The following is a 21,243-nucleotide window of genomic DNA, read 5'->3' as shown; positions in this document are numbered from 1 at the left end:
CAGACGAAATTGAATCAGCAATCAAGGATCTCCCAACAGGAGACGCTTAGATCAACAGAACAGAATGGAAAGCCGAAACAAGATACAAACCTGTAACTCTATGATCCATTAATCGACAACAAGGCAGCAAGGAATATCCAATGGCACAAAGACAGTCTCTTCAACAAACCCTAACCCTGATCCCAGGAAAAGAACAAATAGTGTTGGGAAAACCAGGCAGCCACATGCAGAAGAATCAAAGTGGACCACTTTCTTACACCATATATATAAAAAATAAATTCAAAATGGATGAAAGACCTAAATGTGAGACCTGAAACCATATACAAAGAAGAAAAGATAGGCAGCAACGTCTTTGATATTGGCCATTGGATCTTCTTTCTAGATATGCCTCTGACGTGAGGGAAACAAAAGCAAAAATACTATTGGGACTTCATCAAATGTAAAAGCTTCTGCAAAGTGAAGGAAACAACCAAAGCTAAAAGGCAACATACAAAATGAGAGGAGATATTTATAAACAACCCATCCAATAAAGAGTTAGTATGCAAAATACATAAAGCAAATATAAATCTCAGCATCCTAAACACAAATTATCCAACTACAGATGGGCAGAAGAGATGAATGGACTTTGTCTCTGACAAGACATCCAGATGGCCACCAGACACACGGAGAGACACTCAGCGTCACCCATCATCAGGGAAATGCAATCCACAATGAGATGTCACCTGACAGCCATCAGATTGGCTAAAATTAACAGCACAAGAAACAACAGGTGTTGGTGAGGCTATGGAGAAGGAGAGCCCCCTTACACTCCTGGTGGGCATGCGAAAATGTACAACCACTGTGGAAAACAGTGTGGAGGGTCCTCGAAATTTTAAAAATAGGGGATCCCTGGGTGGCGCAGCAGATTGGCACCTGCCTTTGGCCCATGGCGCAATCCTGGACACCTGGGATTGAATCGTACTTCGGACTCTTGGTGCATGGAGCCAGCTTCTCCCTCTGCCTGTGTCTCTGCCTCTCTCTCTGTGACTATCATAAAAAAATAAAATAAAAAGAAGTTAAAAATAGAGCTAACCTATGATTCCAAAATTGCACAGCTAGGTATTTACCACAAGGATACAAAAGTAGTTTAGTAGATTGGAAGAGGGACACGCAGCCCAGTGTTTGCAGCAGCGTTATCAACAAAAGCCAATCTGTGGATACAGCCCAGATGTCCATCGACAGATGAATGGGCAGAGACGATGTGCTAAATATACACACTGTGACATCACTGGGTCATCAGAAGGGATGAAATGAAGCCATTTAAAATGACGTGAGAGAAGTGGAAAGGACTTATGCTAAATGAACTCAGTCAGTCAGAGAAAGACAGATACCAAATACCATACAATGGCATTCACATGTGAATTTTAAAAAACCAAACAAACTGGCAAAGGGGCAGAGGGGGGATGAGAGAAGCAAACCAAGATACACACTCTAACCACAGAGAATAAACTAATCAACACCAGAGGATGGTGGGGGAAAGGGGAATCAGGGCATGGGGATGCTGGAGGGCACCTGTGACCAGTACCAGGAGTTGTATCCAAGGATTAAATCACTATGTGGTAAACCTGAAAGTATATCATACTGTGTTTACAAACAGGAATTCAAGTAAAATTTTAAAATGATAATTGGTATGATTGATGAAACATGTGCACACAAGAGATAAAATCAGAAAGGCAACTGAAAATCCAAATAGAGTATTTAGAGGCACAAATCCCCTCCTTAGCTCAGCTCGGGAGAAGCCTGCCCTGTCTATTCTGACCCCAGCAGAAGCCTGGATTTTGATTCTCTGGGGAGGCCACTGACTTGGTGGAGTCAGGCTATCTTTGAACCCAAAACCTAAATAGAGTGCATAAAACTAAACTGCCCAAGATACTAGGAGTCCCAGTGAGGCACATGCCAAGACCCAAACTCTAACCATATACAGACATAACCCTAACCCTACACTTAATCCTAATGTTAACCTAAACCTTAAACAAGACCCATCACTAATCAAAAACCAAACACAAACCCCAAGACCGAAACACATTCACTAAACCTTCCTGCCAACCCTCACCCTAACTCCTAAACCTATTCTAAACCCTTAAGCCTGACCCCTAACTTAAATCTAAACCTAAGCCTACCCTCTAACCCTAACCTTAACTTAATATACTCAAATACTATTCCTAACCTTAACCAGTACCCTAACCCTAACACTCTAATACTAATCCTATCTCATACCCCAAACTGTACCCTAACCCGTACCCGTAAAACTAACCCCTAACCCACTCCCTAACCGTATCTCTTACCCTTTTCCAAATCCGTACCCTGACCCTGACCTGAACCTAAACCTAACCCCTAACCAAACACTAACCCTAACCCTAGCCCTAATCCCTATCTTAACCCTAACCCTAACCCTCGCCCTAACCCTAAACCTAGCCCTTCTTTAACTCTAACCCCTAACCCTTAACCCTAACCCTAACTCACACCCTAACCCCTAACCTTAAATGCAAACCTAAGCTCAACCCTAACTCTAACCATAACCCTAACCCCAACTCCAAACCTCCTGCCCTAATCCCTAGAGCCTAAACCCTAACCCTAACTCTAAATCCTGTCCCTAACCCTAACCCCCATCCTAACTCTTAACTACTGACCCTTACACTTATGCCTCACCTAACCTCTAATCCTGTAACCATAAGCATAATCATAACTCCTAACATCTAACCTAAGCCTAACCACCAACTGCCTCCCCTCCCCTGACCCTACCATTTATTCTACCCATTCACTTACCCTATGCTTGTGAGTAGTCCCTTCTGATATGGACGTGGCCCCCAATGGCGCCTCCAGAGTCCTCCACGGGGTCCTGAGTAATCCAGGATCATGTGAGTGCGGACGTGGCCCCACATGTTCCTGAGTCATAGTCAGCAGGTCCTGAGGACGCTGGGTCTCCTATCACTGTGGACTATGCCTCACATCCTCTGGAAACCTCACAGCAGGTCCTTAGGAGGCCGGGGGGTCCTGTCAGCCTGAGCATGGCCCCACGTCCCCCAGAAAACTCACCGCAAGTCCTGAGGAAGGGCTCCTATCAGCATAGACACATCCCCATACGTCCCAAAGCCAAAGTGCAGGTGCTGAGGATGATGGGGGTCCTGTCACTGTGAATGCGGCACCCAGCTTCCAGAAGCCTCAACTTATGTCCGGAGGGGGCCTGGAGCTCCTGCCAGAGTGGAAGCGGTGCCACATCTTCCTGAAGTGTCCCCGTGGGTCCTGAAGCAGCTCAGGGGCTCCTGTCAGCGTAGATGCGGGCCCACAATTTCCTGAAGCCTCCCCGCAGGACCTGAGGCGGCCCAGGCCTCCTGGCAGCGTGATGCGGGCCCACATCTTCCTGAACCTCACTGCTGGTCCTGAGGAGACCAGGGCTCCTGTCAGCGTGAACGCGGCCCAATTTCCCCATGAGACTTCCCGCGGGTCCTGAGGAGGCTGGGATTCATCAGCGTGGACTCGTCCCCATGTCCTCCTCAGGCCTCCCCAGCACAGGCTGGCTCCTGTTAGTGAAGGCAGAGGAGGCCTACTGCACATGCACACCCCTGGGTGGGGCCTGGGGTCGGGCGCCCCCTGCGGGACGCTCAGGCGCTGCAGGAGGCCATGCAGGAAGAGTCGGGTGCTCCACAGGCCACACCTGCCTCATCCAGGTTCCAGCTGTGGCCTGTTAGCTTCGGAAACATCTCACTGAAATGGAGCCCAACACCCGGATTCCCCAGAAATACTTAAGGACAAGGAATTGCAGCCACAGGACACGAAATGAAATGTGGACCAGACTTTTACCACGTCCTGCAAAACTCACTCAACCCTCTTCCACTGTGGGTGGGACTGCGGGCTAGTGTAGCCGCCCTGGACAGTGTGGAGGCTCCTCAGGAAGTTACAAATAGAGCCGCCCTGCGACCAGCAGGTGAACGGCCTGGAGCTCACTCCGAAGATACAGATGCAGTGAGACTCGGGACACCTGCACCCCAATTTCCACTGCAGCCGGGTCCACAGTAGCCACACTGTGGGAGGAGCCTTGGTGCCCTCGGGCAGATGATGGATAAAGAGGACGGGAGATAGATGATGGTCATAGAGAGAGGAATGGTACTCAGCTATCAAAGAGAAGGAAATCTTGCCATTTGCAATGATGTGGATAGAACTAGAAGAATCATGTTAAGTGAAATAAATCAGTCGGGAAAGAGAATGACCGTGTGGTGTCATTCATAGGTGGAATTAAAGAAGCAAAGCAGATAACAACTGTAAAGGGAAGGAAAAACAAATATGATAAAAACAGATGCAGGAAATACAGACTCTTAATGATAGGAAACAAACTGAGGGCCGCTGGAGGTTGGGGATAACAGGGGACCAGCATGAAGGAGGGCACGTGATGTCATGAGCACTGCTGTTATCTCCAACTGGTGAATCCCTGAATTCTTCCTCTGAAAGTATAATACACTATACATTAATTAATTGGGTTTAAATTAAATTAAGTTAAAAAATCATTTGTATCAGAGCACATTTCCTTCTAGACTCTCAGTTTTGCTCATTCAGCTTATACCGGGACCACCCACCGTGGGTCTGGTTTGTCTAAATAGGCTCCATGCCTCATCCATGGCCCAGCCCAGGGCTAGAACTCATGACCCCTGAGATCAGGACCGGAGGTGAGGTCAGGAGTCGGATGCTTAACCAACAGAGCCAGCTGGGGGCCCGAGAACCACACTGCTTTATCCTGTGTCTCTGTGACATCATTTGAAATAGGAAAGTGCTGCGTTCTGCTCTCTCCTGCTTCTCCAATACTGATTTGCTGTCCGGGGTCATTTGTGGGGGCGGATGGATGTTATGGGTTTTTTTTTTACTATTTCGAAGATCTGCCACCATGATTTTGATAGGAATGACATTGAATCTGAGGGTGGATTCAGGAACTGCGGACATTTTCACAAGATGAGGCTCTCACCCCACAAGCCCAGGACGGCCTCCCAGAGCCTGGTATGGCTCAGTGCAGAAGTCTTGTGCTCCTTTGGTTCAGTCTCATTATTAATTCTCCTTGATGCTCCTGAGAAGGGAGTCACAACTTCATTTTTTTCCTGAGTGCTCATTGTCGGGACACAGCAAGGCTACTCTGCTCTGTAGGGTCAGTTTGTGTCCGTGACTTTACTGAACTCACTCCTTAGTTCTAACAGGTTTTGGTGGAGGCTCTCGGGTTTCCTTCTTCTAGCACCGCATCTTCAGCATATAGGGACAGTGTACGTCCCCCTTCCAGGTGTGGAACCTTTGCTGTTTACAGTTTAATGTCCTAGAAAGACCCACAATAGAATCAAAACTGAGCCCAGGACAAGGACAGGAAGGCCCTATTAGAATGAGAACAGAGCTCAATGCCCTTGAAGGCCCCATATCAAAATGTAAACAGAACTTGAGGAATTGCTCCAGCCCTTCTGGAGGTCCCCAAGACCAGCCCTTAAAACTAAGCAAAAACCCACATCGGGGTCCAAGTCCCTGCTCCACTCTGTCGGGTATACTAGGACACTAGCTTGATCTTGTAAATAAACCCTCATGTGTTTGCATTCGTGTCGGCTTCTCAGTGGTTTCTCGAATTCGCAATCTTGGGCACAACAGACTGAGATAAAAAACAAAACCAAAAGAAACTCGGATGAGGGCAGAGTGAAAGCAGGATTCTGAGAGAAGCAGCAGAGACCCGGGGGCTTGGCGGCTCTTCTGTGGTGGGCCTGCAGACTGGGGGGCGGGATGCTCAGCCCCAGAGCTAGAGGACCCAGCGTCCCCACCCGCATCCCTCCCATTAGCACGGAGTCTCAGGGAGCAGCACAGTGCCACCCGCTGGAGGCCAGAGGCGCTGAAGCCCACCCCACCTCTGACCCCACAGGTGCATCTCCCAGGCAGATGTGCACCTGACAATCAGCGCCATGGGCCATTCCCAGACCCCGCACAGACCACTTGCTGCCACCAAGTTGTTGGACCGCAGAGGCTGCAGAGCTTCAGCTCTGCCTGGAAAGTAGGGTCTAGCTTCCTTTGTACTTTGTGCTTTATTTTCATGTATTTTCTTTGATTCTAGTTTATAAATTGCCTTATTTTAAATTTTATGTATGTACCTTATATATTTCTTATGTTTAGTTTCATGGTACTTTAATTGTGTTTCTTATTTTGGGATTTAGAATCTTTTAACAAGCAGGCCAAAATAATCTGGTGTTCTTTTAGGAGGGCAAATTTATTGTTTTTATTGGTTTTTCTTTTTCTTCCTTCTTTCTTTTTTGGAAAAAATAATGAGATGGAGAAATTCACCTTCATAAAATAACATGAGGTAGTACTCACAGCCAGGAAGTTCATCCATTCACATATATGATGTCTAAATACAGTTTAAAACAATGATTATAAAGATAGCAGCTGGGCTGGAAAAAGAGCACAGAAGAAAACTAGAGAATCCCTTACTGTAGAAATAAAAGAACTAAAATCTAGTCAAGCCAACGTTAAAAATGCTATAACTGAGATGCAGTCCCAAGTGGAAGCCTTAAAAACAAGGAAGGTTATGGACTACAGAGGCAGACATAGGGAACTCAGCCACTTATTAAAGCAATAACATTCATATCATAGGAGACTCAGAAGATGAAGAGAGAGAAAAGGTGGGCCTTGATCAGCCATTATAAATGACAAATACCCACCATTTGCTTCAACGTGGATGTAACTGGAAGGCATTATGCTGAGTGAAGTAACTCAATCAGAGAAGGACAAACATTGTATGTTCTCATTCACTTGGGGAATATAAATAATAGTGAAAGGGAATATAAGGGAAGGGAGAAGGAATGTGTGGGAAATATCAGAAAGGGAGACAGAACATAAAGACTCCTAACTCTGGGAAACGAACTAGGGGTGATGGTAGGGGAGGAGGGCTGGGGTGGGGGTGAATGTGTGATGGGCACTGAGGGGGGCACTTGATGGGATGAGCACTGGGTGTTATTCTGTATGTGGGCAAATTGAACACACACACAAAAATAAATTTATTATTAAGAAAAAAAAAAGAAGGAAGAAAAAGTGGCACCTGGGTGGCTCAGACAGTTAAGCTTCTGACTTAGACTCAGATCATGATCCAGGTCCCAAGGAAGACTCCCTGTTCAGCAGGGAACCTGCTTCTCCTTCTCCCTCTGTCCCTCTCGCTCATGGTTTTTCTCTCCTCTCTCTCTCAATTAATTAAATAGCGTCTTTGAAAAAGACACAAACAAACCCAGAATGAAGAGAAATCTCCCATGTAGAAGAATTTCAAACAATTTGTGCAGACATTCCACCCTCAAGTTCATGAGCATAGCTTCCCACTCTTATGTGTGCAATACACATAGTAACTTCCTTCTACAAAATATATTATGAAAAACTTAAAAATAATGATAATATAATATTAATAATAATAATAACAATAACAATAAAGAATCACTTTACTACGGAGAAAGCTGACAAACACTACATCAGCAAGATGATCAGATGGATACCAAGACTGATAAATTATGTTGATAGTATCTATCCTTTATATGATATAATAAAAAAGCAGTATATCTCTGTATATAATCCACAAAAACAGTTCAATCATGAGATAACAACAGACATGTCCCACTGAGGGAAATTTTACAAAATACTCTACTTCTCAAAGCATTCCAGTTCAAAGACAACAAGGAAAGGCTGAAAGACTGTCACAATCCAGAGGAGCCTAAGAAAACATGAGGACAAATGGAGTGTGATATGAGGAATGGTAACTTAGCAAAAACTATGGAAATCTGAATAAAGCATTGTCCTTGGTTAATGCAAATATTTTAATATTGATTCATTAGCTAATATTTGAACCATACTAATATATCAATAATTGGAAAAATTGAGTGCAAGTGAATGAGAATTCTCTTACTATCTTCTCAATTTCCCTATAAATCTTTGTTTTTATTCCAATAAATAAGATTTATTTTGAAAATTGAGTTAAATAAATCAGGCTCCAAGTGTGAAGACATTTCAAGAATAGTTGAAGTAACTTTTGCCTTATTCTTAGAGAGTTCCTTCGTTGGGAACAAAGTAAAAATTTTATATCAGAAGGAAAGAAAAACAGTTATGAACACGTACAATGCCTTCTCAACCTGAAAAGCAGGAAAGGATAATAAATAGCAAAAATCAGATTAAAAAACTTCTATTATAATAGACACCATATTGCAAGTGCATTTAAAATTAGCAAGGCATAACATTTATCTCCTTGACATTTGTCTTCCAAAGAGTTCACAGTGTTTCAGTGTCAGTTGAAACAGGGGAAGAATTTCAGGGAAGAATCCTTCACATAATAATAGGACCATTGGTAATAATGTCTCTCAGTTATTTCCAAATCCATAAAGATGCATTTTCTGATGAGTGACTGAGCTGTGAAGAAATAGTTGAGAAAGCATCATCCCTCTGAATTACTAGTGTCAGAATATTTTAACAATACTACTACGGATAGTACTTTATCCATATTAACAGTCAATACGTCTCAGATTGGAATCTGAGCAATCAGATGGGCAGAGAAAAAACGCTTTGACTTGCTCCTCATCTTTTAAAGGCAAAGGAGAACTTTTCTATGTACAAAGTCAGTTGTCAAGATAGCCTTAGGGAATAAGAGTCTGCAGCATCAAATCACGCTGCATAGCCGAGACGCCGATCTCCAGGTCTTCCTGATCGCAAATCCCGGGGCTTGTCCCCCAACACAGGCTGCCACGCTGAGGTCATTTGCAATTGCTCTCTTAGGAGCTCCGGGGAGGGCGGCAGGAGCTAGAGAGTATGGGACGGGACGCGTGGAAGCCGAGAACATTACGGCCATTCCACTTTAAGTTCAGCATTTGCACAAGTCCAGCAATCCCAGGCCCCTGTGAAGAAGAGCTGAAATTTACATTACTTCAGTTACAGGAAAAAAACAAAAATTTACAGCTTAATGTCCAGAATGCTCCAGAATAGAATAAAAACTGAGCCGAAGCCAAGGGCTGGAAGCCCCTATTAGAATGAGAAGAGTGCTCAATGCCCTTGAAGGCCCCATATCAAAAAGTGAACAGAACTTGAGGAATTGCTCCAGCCCTTCTGGAGGTCCCCGAGACCAGGCCCTTAAAACTAAGTTAAAACCGTCCTCGGGGTCCAACTCCCTGCTCCACTCTGTGGGGTATACTTGGACCCATGCTCGAGTTTGTATAACAACCCTCGTTGTTTGCATCAGTGTCGGCTCCTTAGTGGTTTCTCGGATTCGCCATCTTGTGCACAACACCCCCATGTCCCCTTCCCACCTGGACTGACCCCCTGTCCCCTCCCACCCAGGCTGACCCTAAGTCACCTCCCCGCACACAACAGCTGGGCACAGGCCCTCACACAGGTCCATGGGCATGCTGGGCACTCCCGCCATCCCCAGCTTCCCAGGGGAAGGAAGGAGGATTCGGCAGGACACAATCCCAGTGGTGGCCCCTGGGCTCCCTGCCCAGGATGGCACCTGGTGACATGTCGGGGTCTGAGTCCCTGACGCTGGCTCCTCCTCCATGGTATTCACACAGGAAATGAAATAAGAGGCCCTGGTCTCCTCCAGGGACATCAAGCAGGTGGACCTGGACATCAACATGACGTTCAGCAGTCACATCATGTTTTGGGACTACTACGGGGTAGGGTGAGGCTGAGGTGCCAGGGGGGATTGGGACCCGGGGGAGGACTGGTGGCTTCTGGGAAGGGAACATGGGGCTTCTGAGGCCGGGGGAAGAACAGCAGCCAACAAAACACAGCGGCATGGTAGGGTGCTGAGGATGACCTCCGTGTCTCTACCTCTGGTGTCTCAGGGATGAGGAGGCCACTAGGATGGGGCCTCCAGGGGTTGCCATGTGAGCTGATCCCCAAAGGGGTGACGGACGGCACCCTGAAACCAGGTGCCTGGGTGGGGGCCATGGGGGCATTAAGGGGACCTGGGGGCAGGTTGCATGGCTGTGACTGGAGGAGGACACACATTGATCCGATGAGGGTCTGAAGGGTCAGAGTGACACCCACCCTCGGTGCTTTATATATTTCTAAATTCTATGCATTTAATTTGAGACAACTTGCAATTTGTAAACATACATAGTATGATGACCCCCAGATAATGCGCCCAGTCCAGCCAGGGCCCTGAACTGACCACACGGGGCCCCTGAGACAGGTGTCACAATAAACCTAAGACTGTGGTCGCCTTTATCTGTAGATGTCTCGGTGTGCATCTTAGAGAAAGGGGATGCCCTGTGTCCTGCAGGCCCCCCACGCCATCCCCTTCATTCCCCACCCACACACTATCCCCCTACATCATTATCCCTCATGGCATCCCCCCTACACCATCCCCCTCAAACCCACACAACCCCAAACAAACCCCACCCACACTATACCCCAACACCATCCCCCATACACCATCCCCCTCAATCCACCACCATCATACCCCTGCCCCCACACCATCCACTCACACACCATCGCCCCTCAGCAAGGACCCGGTGCAGCTGCCCCCTGTGGATCATGGTCAGCCTCCCCATGGTTCTCTGGACAGCCTGCTACCATCAGAAGCCCGGTGTCCCATAGTGTATCCAGGGGTTGCAGGGAGGAGGAAAGACAGGGAGCCCCCGACAGGGTGGGTGCAGGTGCATGGAGCAGAGGAAGCACTGTGCCCTGCCTCCTCCTACTCTTCCTCCTGGAGGGCGGCACAACCTGCACAGGACACCAGCCCCTAACCCAGAGGGACCTGGGCTGACTTGGGCCCAGGCTCTTTGGGGCTGCGTTGATTTGAGCCCACACCAGTCCCAACTCAAAGGACTAATGGAATCAGGCCCCCATGGCCCTGGCCAGCCCTGGATTCTGGCCCTGGGCTGAGTGAGCCCTCTCAGAGCTGGATGTGGCCTCCTGGGCCCTGGGCGTGCCCCACAGATACAGGTCGCTGATCTAGGGCAGCCCTGGGGATCCCAGGACACACCAGTGTGGGGAGAGGAGGGGTAAGCCAGTGGGGCCCACCCACACCCACACCAGGAGGCAGACTCCTCCAGGTGCTCCAGCGCCAGAGAGCCTGAAGCCGGGGTCCTGCTGCCCTGCAGGGACCCAGAGCAGGAGGCCATGAGCGACAGGTCCAGGTCAGCTCTGCTGTCCTCAGAACCGTCAATCAGGGTGAAACCTCAGGACACTTGCCCCCACCCGGAGTCCACACATTCTCCCGGGTGGGGGACTCCAGCACCCGCCCCCCCACCCCGTGTGATTCTTGCCCCCCCTTAAAGGACAGAAAGGTCTCCTTCCCCAGGGGAAGGCACGAACTCATGGCTCTGAGCCTTTGCTGTAGAAAGTCAATAAAGTGTTGTGGTGTGAAAATTCAGAGCCAACCCATTTCTGTGTCTCCCAGAACTATGTGCACGGGGCATGGAGAGTACCCCCAGAAAGGAGGAGGGAGCACCACCTAGGCCCCAACCAGCCCCTGCAGGGGCACCTCCAGGCACACACAGCTGACCTCCCCACGTGCCTTCTAGGGGAGGCCGGATCCACTGCTGTACATGGGAATGTGGCTGAGCCTGGAACTTCCAGCTCTGCTGACCCTCCAGCTGAAAGTTCCTGCATGAGTGAGCCCCAGCATGGCCAGGAGAGCCCAGCTAGCCGCCCAGCGCCAGCACCAGAAATGATGTTCTGCCAACAATTTCGGGGTTTTGGGTGACCCAGCCAGAGGATCTGATGGCTGCACGGGATAGCTGCATGTGATAGACACACACGCAGCTCAAAACCACAAAAGTCGGAATCCCCCCAATGTTGTCAAACAGCAGCCAGATGGTTACATACACTACAATGTGGTCCCCAATAGGATATTTGGAAAACGCTATAAGCCATGACTGCAGAGGTGTTGGAGGTACGGAGATGTCTTTGCTGTGTTCTAAAAAGGAGGACAGAGGGGCAGGAAGCATCCTCCGGAGGCGGGGGGCCCTCCTAGGAAAGGAAACCAGGTCCCTATGAAGGCTACGGAGGGTGAAATCTTTCCTCCTCTCTTTCAGCTTCTGCTTTTCCACCTAAATGCCATTTTCCTCAATCATAATAGCAAAAATTTATTTTATGTTTTTAAATTTCTTTTTATTGGAGTCCAATTTGTATCAATTCTTTCTTCAGCAAGGGTGTCATACAGGAGAGAAGGAGGGAGAAAGATTTTCCCAGACAGGCAACATATAAAGGAGTTCATGACCAATTAACCAGTCCAGTACGGAATTTTAAGATGGACTCTTCTAGTGGGGGAAAAAAAGAGACCAAAAGCAACAAAGACAAGAAAGGCCCAGAGAACGTCACCAGAAACACCAACTCTTCCGGTAACACAAATGCACAAAGTTCATATCTTTGAATAATCACTCTGAATGCTGATAGACTAAATGCTCCAATAAAAAGATATAGGGTATCAGAGGGGCTTAAAAAACAGGATCCGGGATGTCTGGGTGGCTCAGGGGTTGAGCCTCTGCCTTTGAATCAGGGTGTGATCCTGGAGTCTTGGAACGAGTCCCATATTGGGCTCCTGGTGGGGAGCCTGTTTCTCTCTCTGCCTAATTTTCTGCCTCTCTCTCTCTCTCTCTCTCGCTCTCTCTCACACTATCATAAATAAAATTATTATTAAAAAAACAACATCCATCTGTACGCTGACTACAAGATGCTCACCTTAGACCTATAGACACCAACAGATTGAAAGTCAGGGGATAGAAAATAATCTATGAAGCTAATGGATATCAAAAGAAAGCTGGAGGACCCATACTTATATCAGACAAATGAGATTTGAAACCAAACCCTGGGGGACACCTGGTGGCTCAGTGGTTGAGCATCTGCCTTCGGCTCAGGGTGTGATCCTGGGATCCCAGGATCAAGTCCCACATTAGCCTCCCTTTGGGGAGCCTGCCTCTCACTCTATGTTCCTTCCTCTGCTTCTCTGTGTAATTCTCATGAATAAATAAATAAAGATTTTAAATTTCAAAAAAGAAAGAACAAATACTGTAAGAAGAGATGAAGAAGGGCATTATTTCATAATTAAAAAGACTCTCTATCATGATCAAACAACAAAATATTTATGCTGCCAACATGGGAGTACCTAAATATAGAAACCACTGTTGGTGGGAATGTGAACTGGTGTAGCCACTCTGGAAAACTCTGTGAGGTTCCTCAATGAGATAAAAATAGAATTGCATAACGACCCAGAAATTGCACTGTTGGGGATTTACCCCAAAGATTCAGATGCAATGAAACGCCGGGACACTGGCACCTCGATGTTTATATTAGGAATGTCCACAATAACCAAACTGTGGAAGGAGCCTCGGTGTCCATTGAAAATTGAATGGATAAAGAAGATGTGGTTTATGTATACAATGGAATATTACTCAGCCATTAGAAATGACAGATACCCACCATTTAATTCAACATGGATGGAACTGGAAGGTATTATGCTGAGTGAAGTAAGTCAATCGGAAAAGGACAAACAGTGTATGTTCTCATTCATTTGGGGAATATAAATAATAGTGAAAGGCAATATAAGGGAATGGAGAAGAATTGTGTAGGAAATATCAGAAAGGGAGACAGAACATAAAGACTCCTAACTCTGAGAAATGAACTAGGGGTGCTAGAAGGGGGAGGAGGGCGGGAAGTGGGGGTGAATGGGTGATGGGCACTGAGGGGGACACTTGATGGGATGAGCACTGGGTGTTATTCGGTATGTTGGTCAATTCAACACCAATAAAAAATAAATTTATTTAAAACAAAGATCCAACAACTAAATATTTATGCTGCCAACATGGGAGTACCTAAATATAGAAACCAATTAACAACAAACATACAGGAACTCACTGATAATAATACAATGACAGGGGATTTTAACACCCACTTATGGTAATGGACCGATCGTCTATGCAGAAAATCAACAGGTGAACAATAGCCTTGACACACTGGACCACAGGGACTCAACACATATAGTCTGAATATTTTTTCCTAACGCAGAATACACATTCCTTTCAAGTGCACATGGGACATTCTCCAGAACAGATCATATCATGGCCCACAAATCAGCCCTCAACAGGTACAAGAAGGTTGATATCACACTGCTGTACATTTTCGGACCACGACGCTATAAGACTTGAAGCCAACAGTAAGAAAAAAAATTGGACAGACCAAAAATACTTGGAGATTATGAACATCCTACTAGAGAATGAATGGAGCAACCAGGAAATTAAAGAGGAAATTTAAAACAAATGAAAATGTAAACATGTTTCTCCAAAACTCTGGGATTTAGCAAAGGCAGTCCTAACTGGGAAGTACAAAGCAATACAGGCCTACCTCAAGAAACAAGAAGTCTCCAAAACACAACCTAACCCTATACCTAAAGGAGCTGGTAAAGGAATAGCAAACAAAGCCTAAAGCCTACAGAAGAAGGGAAAAAATAAAGATGAGAGCAGAAATAAACAATACAGAAACAACAAAACAGTAGAATGGAATAACGAATCTAAGAGCTGGTTCTTCAAAATAATTAATAAAATGGATCAAACCATAGCCAGCCTTATCAATGAGAAAAGAGAAAAGACCTAAATAAATAAAATCACAAATGAGAGAAGAGAGATCTCAATCAACAGCAGAAAAATTAGACAGTTATAAGGGAATACTATGAAATTATACGCAAACAAATTGGGAGACCTGGAAGAAATGGACAAATCCCTAGAAATGTGCAAATGAGTAAAACTGAAATAGGAAGAAATAGAAAATGTGAACAGACCCATAACTAGCAAAGGAATTGCTAGCTAGGAATTGCACCTAGTCACCTAGGTGCCTCAGTGGTTGAGCATCTTCTTTGGCTCAGGTCATGTTCCCAGGGTCCTAGGGGATCACATCACACATCAGGCTCCCTGCATGGAGCCTCATTTTCCCTCTACCTATACCTCTGCCTCTCTGTGTTTCTCATGAATAGATAAATAAAATCTTTAAAAAAGAAAAAAGATAAAAAGATGAGAAAGGACCCAAATAAAATCACAAATGAGAAAAGAGAAATATCAACCAACACTACAGAAAAACAAACGATTATAAGAGAACATTAAGAAAAATTATATGCCAGAAACCTAGAATCTGGAAGAAATAGATCAATTCCTGGAAATATATAACATAGCAAAAATAAAAAGGAAGAAATAAGAAACTTGAACCGACAGATAACCAGCAGAGAAATTGAATTAGCAATCAAGAATCTCCCAACAGGAGACACTTAGATCAATAGAACAGAATGGAAAGCCGAAACAAGATACAAACCTGTAACTCTATGATCCATTAATCGACAACGAGGCAGGAAGGAATATCCAAAGGCACAAAGACAGTCTCTTCAAGAAACCCTAACCCTGACCCCAGGATAAGAACAAATGGTGTTGGGAAAACCAGGCAGCCACATGCAGAAGAATGAAACTGGACCACTTTCTTACACCATCTATATAAAAAATAAATTCAAAATGGATGAAAGAGCTAAATGTGAGACCTGAAACCATACAAAGAAGAAAAGATAGGCAGCAATGTCTTTGACATTGGCCATTGGATCTTCTTTCTAGATATGCCTCTGAGGTGAGGGAAACAAAGTAAAAATACTATTGGGACTTCATCAAATTGAAAATCTTCTGCAAAGTGAAGGAAACAAACAAAGCTAAAAGGCAACATACAGGAGGAGGGGCAAGATGGCGGAAGTGTAGAGTCCCCAAATCACCTGTCCCCACCAAATTACCTAGATAACCTTCAAATCATCCTGAAAATCTACGAATTTAGCCTGAGATTTAAACAGAGCCCAGATCGAATGCTACAGTGAGAAAAGTTCGTGATTCTATCAAGGCAGGAAGACGGGAAAAAAAATAAAGAAACAAAAGGCATCCAAGTGTGAAGGGCCCTGAGAGGAGCCCGGCTGAGGCCGGGGTGAGTGTCCACAGGACAGAAGAGCTCTGTCCTGGGAGAAGGAGGAGCTGCACCAATCTTCCAGGGCGGAATGGCACCTTCAAGGAGTCAGAGAAGAACCCCAGGAGGGCGGGGATGCCGTAGGGCTCCCTGGGACACTAACAGAGACCTGCACTACCAGGAGAGTGCACCGAGCTCCCTAAGGGCTGCAGGGCACATGCATTGACCAGGGAGTAGCACTGAGAGGCTCCGGCAGGTGGCTCTGTGTGTAGGAGTTTGAGCGGCCCCGGGAGCACCTTGGCGGTGGCGTCTCCTGCAAAGGAAGAGGCGCCGTGTGGAGGGGCTGCGCGGCTCCAGGAGGAACTCGGAGGGGCTTGGGTGGTGGCTCTGCAGTGAGGCAGCTGTATGGCCAGGAGCGAGAATCCAACAGCGCAGGCCCTGGAGCACAGGGCGCCAGGACACAGCCCAGGATTTGGCCTCTGCTGGGACAGGCAGAGGCACGGAGGGCCCAGGATAGCAAGGACGCTCCTGCTCAGAGCTGAGCAGATCAGCGGCCCTGCCCAAGAGCCTCCAGGCCCTGCAGATGGACTGCTCCCGAGTTACTGCGGGGGCTGAATAGAGGTTTCCAGAGCTGACCGCTGCCACTGGGGTTGTTCCTCCTGGGGCCTCACGGGGTAAACTAACTGCACTGAGCCCTGCACCAGGCAGGGGACAGAGCAGCTCCCCCACGTGCTAACACCTGTAAATCCACACAACAGGCCCCTCCCCTGGAAGACCAGCTAGACGGACAAGTCCAAGGGAGGTCAAGAGACTTAAAGTATACAGAATCAGAAGATACTCCCCCATGTTTTTTTTTTATTTCTGATTGCTACCCCCACCCTCTTTCTCCACTTTCTTTCTTTTCTTTCTCTTTTTATTCTCTTTTTCCTTCTTTCTTCATTTATTCTTTTTCCTTTTTCTCTTTTCTTTCCTTCTTTCTCTCCTCTCTTTTTGTCCTATTCCCAATTCAATTTGTTTTTGGCCACTCTGCACTCAGCAAAATGACTAGAAGGAAAACCTCACCTCAAAAGAAAGAATCAGAAACAGTCGTCTCTCTCACAGAGTTACAAAATCTGGATTACAATTCAATGTCAGAAAGCCAATTCAGAAGCACTACTATACAGCTACTGATGGCTCTAGAAAAAAGCATAAAGGACTCAAGAGACTTCATGACTGCAGAATTTAGATCCAATCAGGCCGAAATTAAAAAGCAATTGAATGAGATGCAATCCAAACTGGAAGTCCTAACGACGAGGGATAACGAGGTGGAAGAACGAGTGAGTGACATAGAAGACAAGTTGATGGCAAAGAAGGAAACTGAGGAAAAAAGAGACAGACAATTAAAAGACAAGGAAGACAGATTAAGGGAAATAAACGACAGCCTGAGGAAGAAAAACCTACGTGTAATTGGGGTTCCCGAGGGTGCCAAAATGGACAGAGGGCCAGAATATGTATTTGAACAAATCCTAGCTGAAAACATTCCTAATCTGGGAAGGCAAACAGGCATCAGATCCAGGAAATAGAGAGATCCCCCCTAAAATCAATAAAAACTGTCCAACACCTCGACATTTAATAGTGAAGCTTGCAAATTCCAAAGATAAAGAGAAGATCCTTAAAGCAGCAAGAGACAAGAAAATCCTGACCTTTATGGGGAGGAGCACTAGGGTAACAGCAGACCTCTCCACAGTGACCTGGCAGCCCAGAAAGGGCTGGCAGGATATATTCAGGGTCCTCCATGAGAAGAACATGCAACCAAGAATACTTTATCCAGCAAGGCTCTCATTCAAAATGGAAGGAGAGATAAAGAGCTTCCAAGACAGGCAGGAACTGAAAGAATATGTGACCTCCAAACCAGCTCTGCAAGAAATTTTATGGGGGACTCTTAAAATTCCCCTTTAAGAAGAAGTTCAGTGGAACAATCCACAAAACAAGAGCTGAAAAGATATCATGATGACACTAAACTCATATCTGTCGATAGTAACTCTGAACGTGAACAGGCTTAATGACCCCATCAAAAGGCGCAGGGTTTCAGACTGGATAAAAAAGCAGGACCCATCTATTTGCTGTCTACAAGAGACTCATATTAGACAGAAGGACACCTACAACCTGAAAATGAAATGTTGGAGAAAAATTTACCATTCAAAGGGTCCTCAAAAGAGAGCAGGGGTAGCCATCCTTATATCAGATAAACTAAAATTTACCCAGAAGACTGTAGAGAGAGATGAAGAGGGACACTAAATCATACTTAAGGGATCTATCCAACAAGAGGACTTTACAATCCTCAATATATGCCCAGAATGTAGGAGCTGCCAAATATTTAAACCAATTAATAACCAAAGTGAAGAAATACGTAGATAATAATACACTTATACTTGGTGACTTCAATCTAGCTCTTTCTACCCTCGATAGGTTTCTAAGGACAACATTTCCAAAGAAAGAAGAGCTTTAAATGATACACTGGAGCAGATGGATTTCATAGAAATCTACAGAACTTTACATCCAGACTGAACTGAATACACATTCTTCTCAAGTGCACATGGAACTTTCTCCAGAATAGACCACATACTGGGTCACAAATAGGGTCTGAACCAATACCAAGGGATTGGGATCGTCCCCTGCATATTCTCAGACCATAATGAATTGAAATTAGAACTAAATCACAACAAGAAGTTTGGAAGGACCTCAAACATGTGGAGGTGAAGGATCATCCTGCTAAAAGACGAAAGGGTCAACCAGGAAATGAAGGAAGAATTAAAAAGATACATGGAAACTAATGAGAATGAACATACAACCAGTTCAAAATCTTTGGGATGCAGCAAAAGCAGTCCTAAGGGGAAAATACATCACAATACAAGAATCCATTCAGAAACAGGAAACTACTCAAATACAAAAGCTAACCTTACACATAAAGGGGCTAGAGGAAGAAAAAGCAGATAGATCCTACACCCAACAGAAGAAGAGAGTTAATTAAAATTCGAGCAGAACTCAAGGAAATCGAGACCAGAAGAACTGTGGAACAGATCAACAGAACGAGTAGTTGGTTCTTTGAACGAATTAATAAGATAGATAAACCATTAGCCAACCTTATTAAAAAGAAGAGAGAGAAGACTCAAATTAATAAAATCATGAATGAGAAAGGAGAGGTCACTACCAACACCAAGGAAATACAAACGATTTTAAAAACATTATGAACAGCCATACGCCAATAAATTAGGCAATCTAGAAGAAATGGACGCATTCCTGGAAAGACACAAACTACCAAAACTGCAACAGGAAGAAATAGAAAACCTAAACAGGACAATAACCAGGAAGGAAATTGAAGCAGTCATCCAAAACGTCCCAAGACACAAAAGTCCAGGGCCAGATGGCTTCCCAGGGGAATTCTATCAAACGTTTAAAGAAGAAACCATACCTATCCTACTAAAGCTGTTTGAAAAGATAGAAAGAGATGGAGTCCTTCCAAATTCGTTCTATGAAGCCAGCATCACCTTAATTCCAAAACCAGACAAAGACCCCACCAAAAAGGAGAATTATAGATCAATAGCCCTGATGAACATGGATGCAAAAATTCTCAACAAGATACTAGCCAATAGGATCCAACAGTACATTAAGAAAATTATTCACCATGACCTAGTAGGATTTATCCCTGGGACACAAGGCTGGTTTAACACTCGTAAAACAATCAATGTGATTCATCACATTAGCAAGAGAAAAACCAAGAACCATGTGATCATCTCATTAGATACAGAGAAAGCATTTGACAAAATAGAGCATCCATTCCTGGTCAAAACACTTCAGAGCATAGGGATAGAGGGAACATTCCTCGACATCTTAAAAGCCATCTATGAAAAGCCCACTACAAATATCATTCTCAATGGGGCAGCACTGGGAGCCTTTCCCCTAAGATCAGGAACAATACACGGATGTCCACTCTCACCACGGTTATTCAACATAGTACTGGAAGTCCTGCCTCAGCAATCAGACAACAAAAAGAAATAAAGGCATTCAAATTGGCAAAGAAGAAGTTAAACTCTCCCTCTTCACCGATGACATGATACTCTACATAGAAAACCCAAAAGCCTCCACCCCAAGGTTGCTAGAACTCATACAGCAATTTAGTAGCATTCAAGGATACAAAATCAATGCCTGGCAATCAATGGCATTTCTATACACTAACAATGAGACTGAAGAAAGAGAAATTAAGGAGTCAATCTCATTTAAAATTGCACCCAAAAGCATAAGATACCTAGGAATAAACCTAACGATGGAGTTAAAGGATCTATACCCTAAAAACTATAGAACACTTCTGAAAGAAATTGAGGAAGACACAAAGAGATGGAAAAATATTCCATGCTCATGGATTGGCAGAATTAACATTGTGAAAATGTCAATTTTACCAAGGCAATGTTCACCTTTAATGCAAACCCTATCAAAATACCATGGACTTTCTTCAGAGAGTTAGAACTAATTATTTTAATATTTGTGTGTAATCAGGATCCCTGGATGGTGCAGCCATTTGGCACCTGCTTTTGGCCCAGGGCACGATCATGGAGACCTGGGATAGAATCCCATGTCAGGCTCCCGGTGCATGGAGCCTGCTTCTCCCTCTGACTGTGTCTCTGCCTCTCTCTCTCTCTGTGTGTGTGTGACTATCATAATAAAAAAAGACTTGTGTGGAATCAGAAAAGACCTTGAATAGCGAGGTGAATTTTAAAAAAGACAGCCATATCTGGGGCTTCACTATGCCAGATTTCAGGGTGTACGACAAAGCTCTGGTTCAAGACAGTGTGGTACTGGCACAAAAACAGACAAATGGATCAATGGAACAGAAGAGAGAACCCAGAAGTGGACCCTGAACTTTATGGTCAACTAATATTCAATAAAGGTGTAAAGACTATCGATTGGAAGAAAGACAGTCTCTTCAATAAATGGTGCTGGGAAAATGGACATACACATGCAGAAGAATGAAACTAGACCACTCTCTTTCAGCATACACAAAGATAATCGCAAAATGGATGAAAGATCTAAATGTGAGACAAGAGTCCATCAAAATCCTAGAGGAGAACACAGGCAATAAGTTTTTTGAACTTGGCCACAGTAACTTCTTGGAGATACATCCACAAAGGCAAAATAAACAAAAGCAAAAATGAACTATTGTGATTTCATCAAGATAAGAAGCTTTTGCATAGCAAAGGATACAGTCAACAGAACTAAAAGATAACCTAAAGAATGGAGAAGATATTTGCAAATGACGTATCA

The 21,243-nt window shown here is 45.1% G+C and overlaps 1 long non-coding RNA gene across 6 annotated transcripts in view; it reads right to left on the bottom strand.

The window, feature by feature from the left end:
- The window catches only part of LOC125754761 (uncharacterized), a 53,890-nt gene that overhangs the window by 16,890 nt on the left and 15,757 nt on the right, over nt 1-21,243 (bottom strand). For all 6 annotated transcript variants that reach the window (XR_007409570.1, XR_007409569.1, XR_007409571.1 and 3 more), the window contains one exon: nt 2,806-8,928. This is a non-coding gene — a long non-coding RNA (uncharacterized LOC125754761). The remainder of the gene's footprint in view (nt 1-2,805; nt 8,929-21,243) is intronic.

Source organism: Canis lupus, unplaced genomic scaffold (genome assembly GCF_003254725.2).
Source record: "Canis lupus dingo isolate Sandy unplaced genomic scaffold, ASM325472v2 SANDYSCAFF101, whole genome shotgun sequence".
Lineage (NCBI taxonomy): Eukaryota > Metazoa > Chordata > Mammalia > Carnivora > Canidae > Canis > Canis lupus.
Note: the sequence above shows the minus strand (reverse complement) of the source record. Positions and strands in the feature narration are given on the sequence as shown.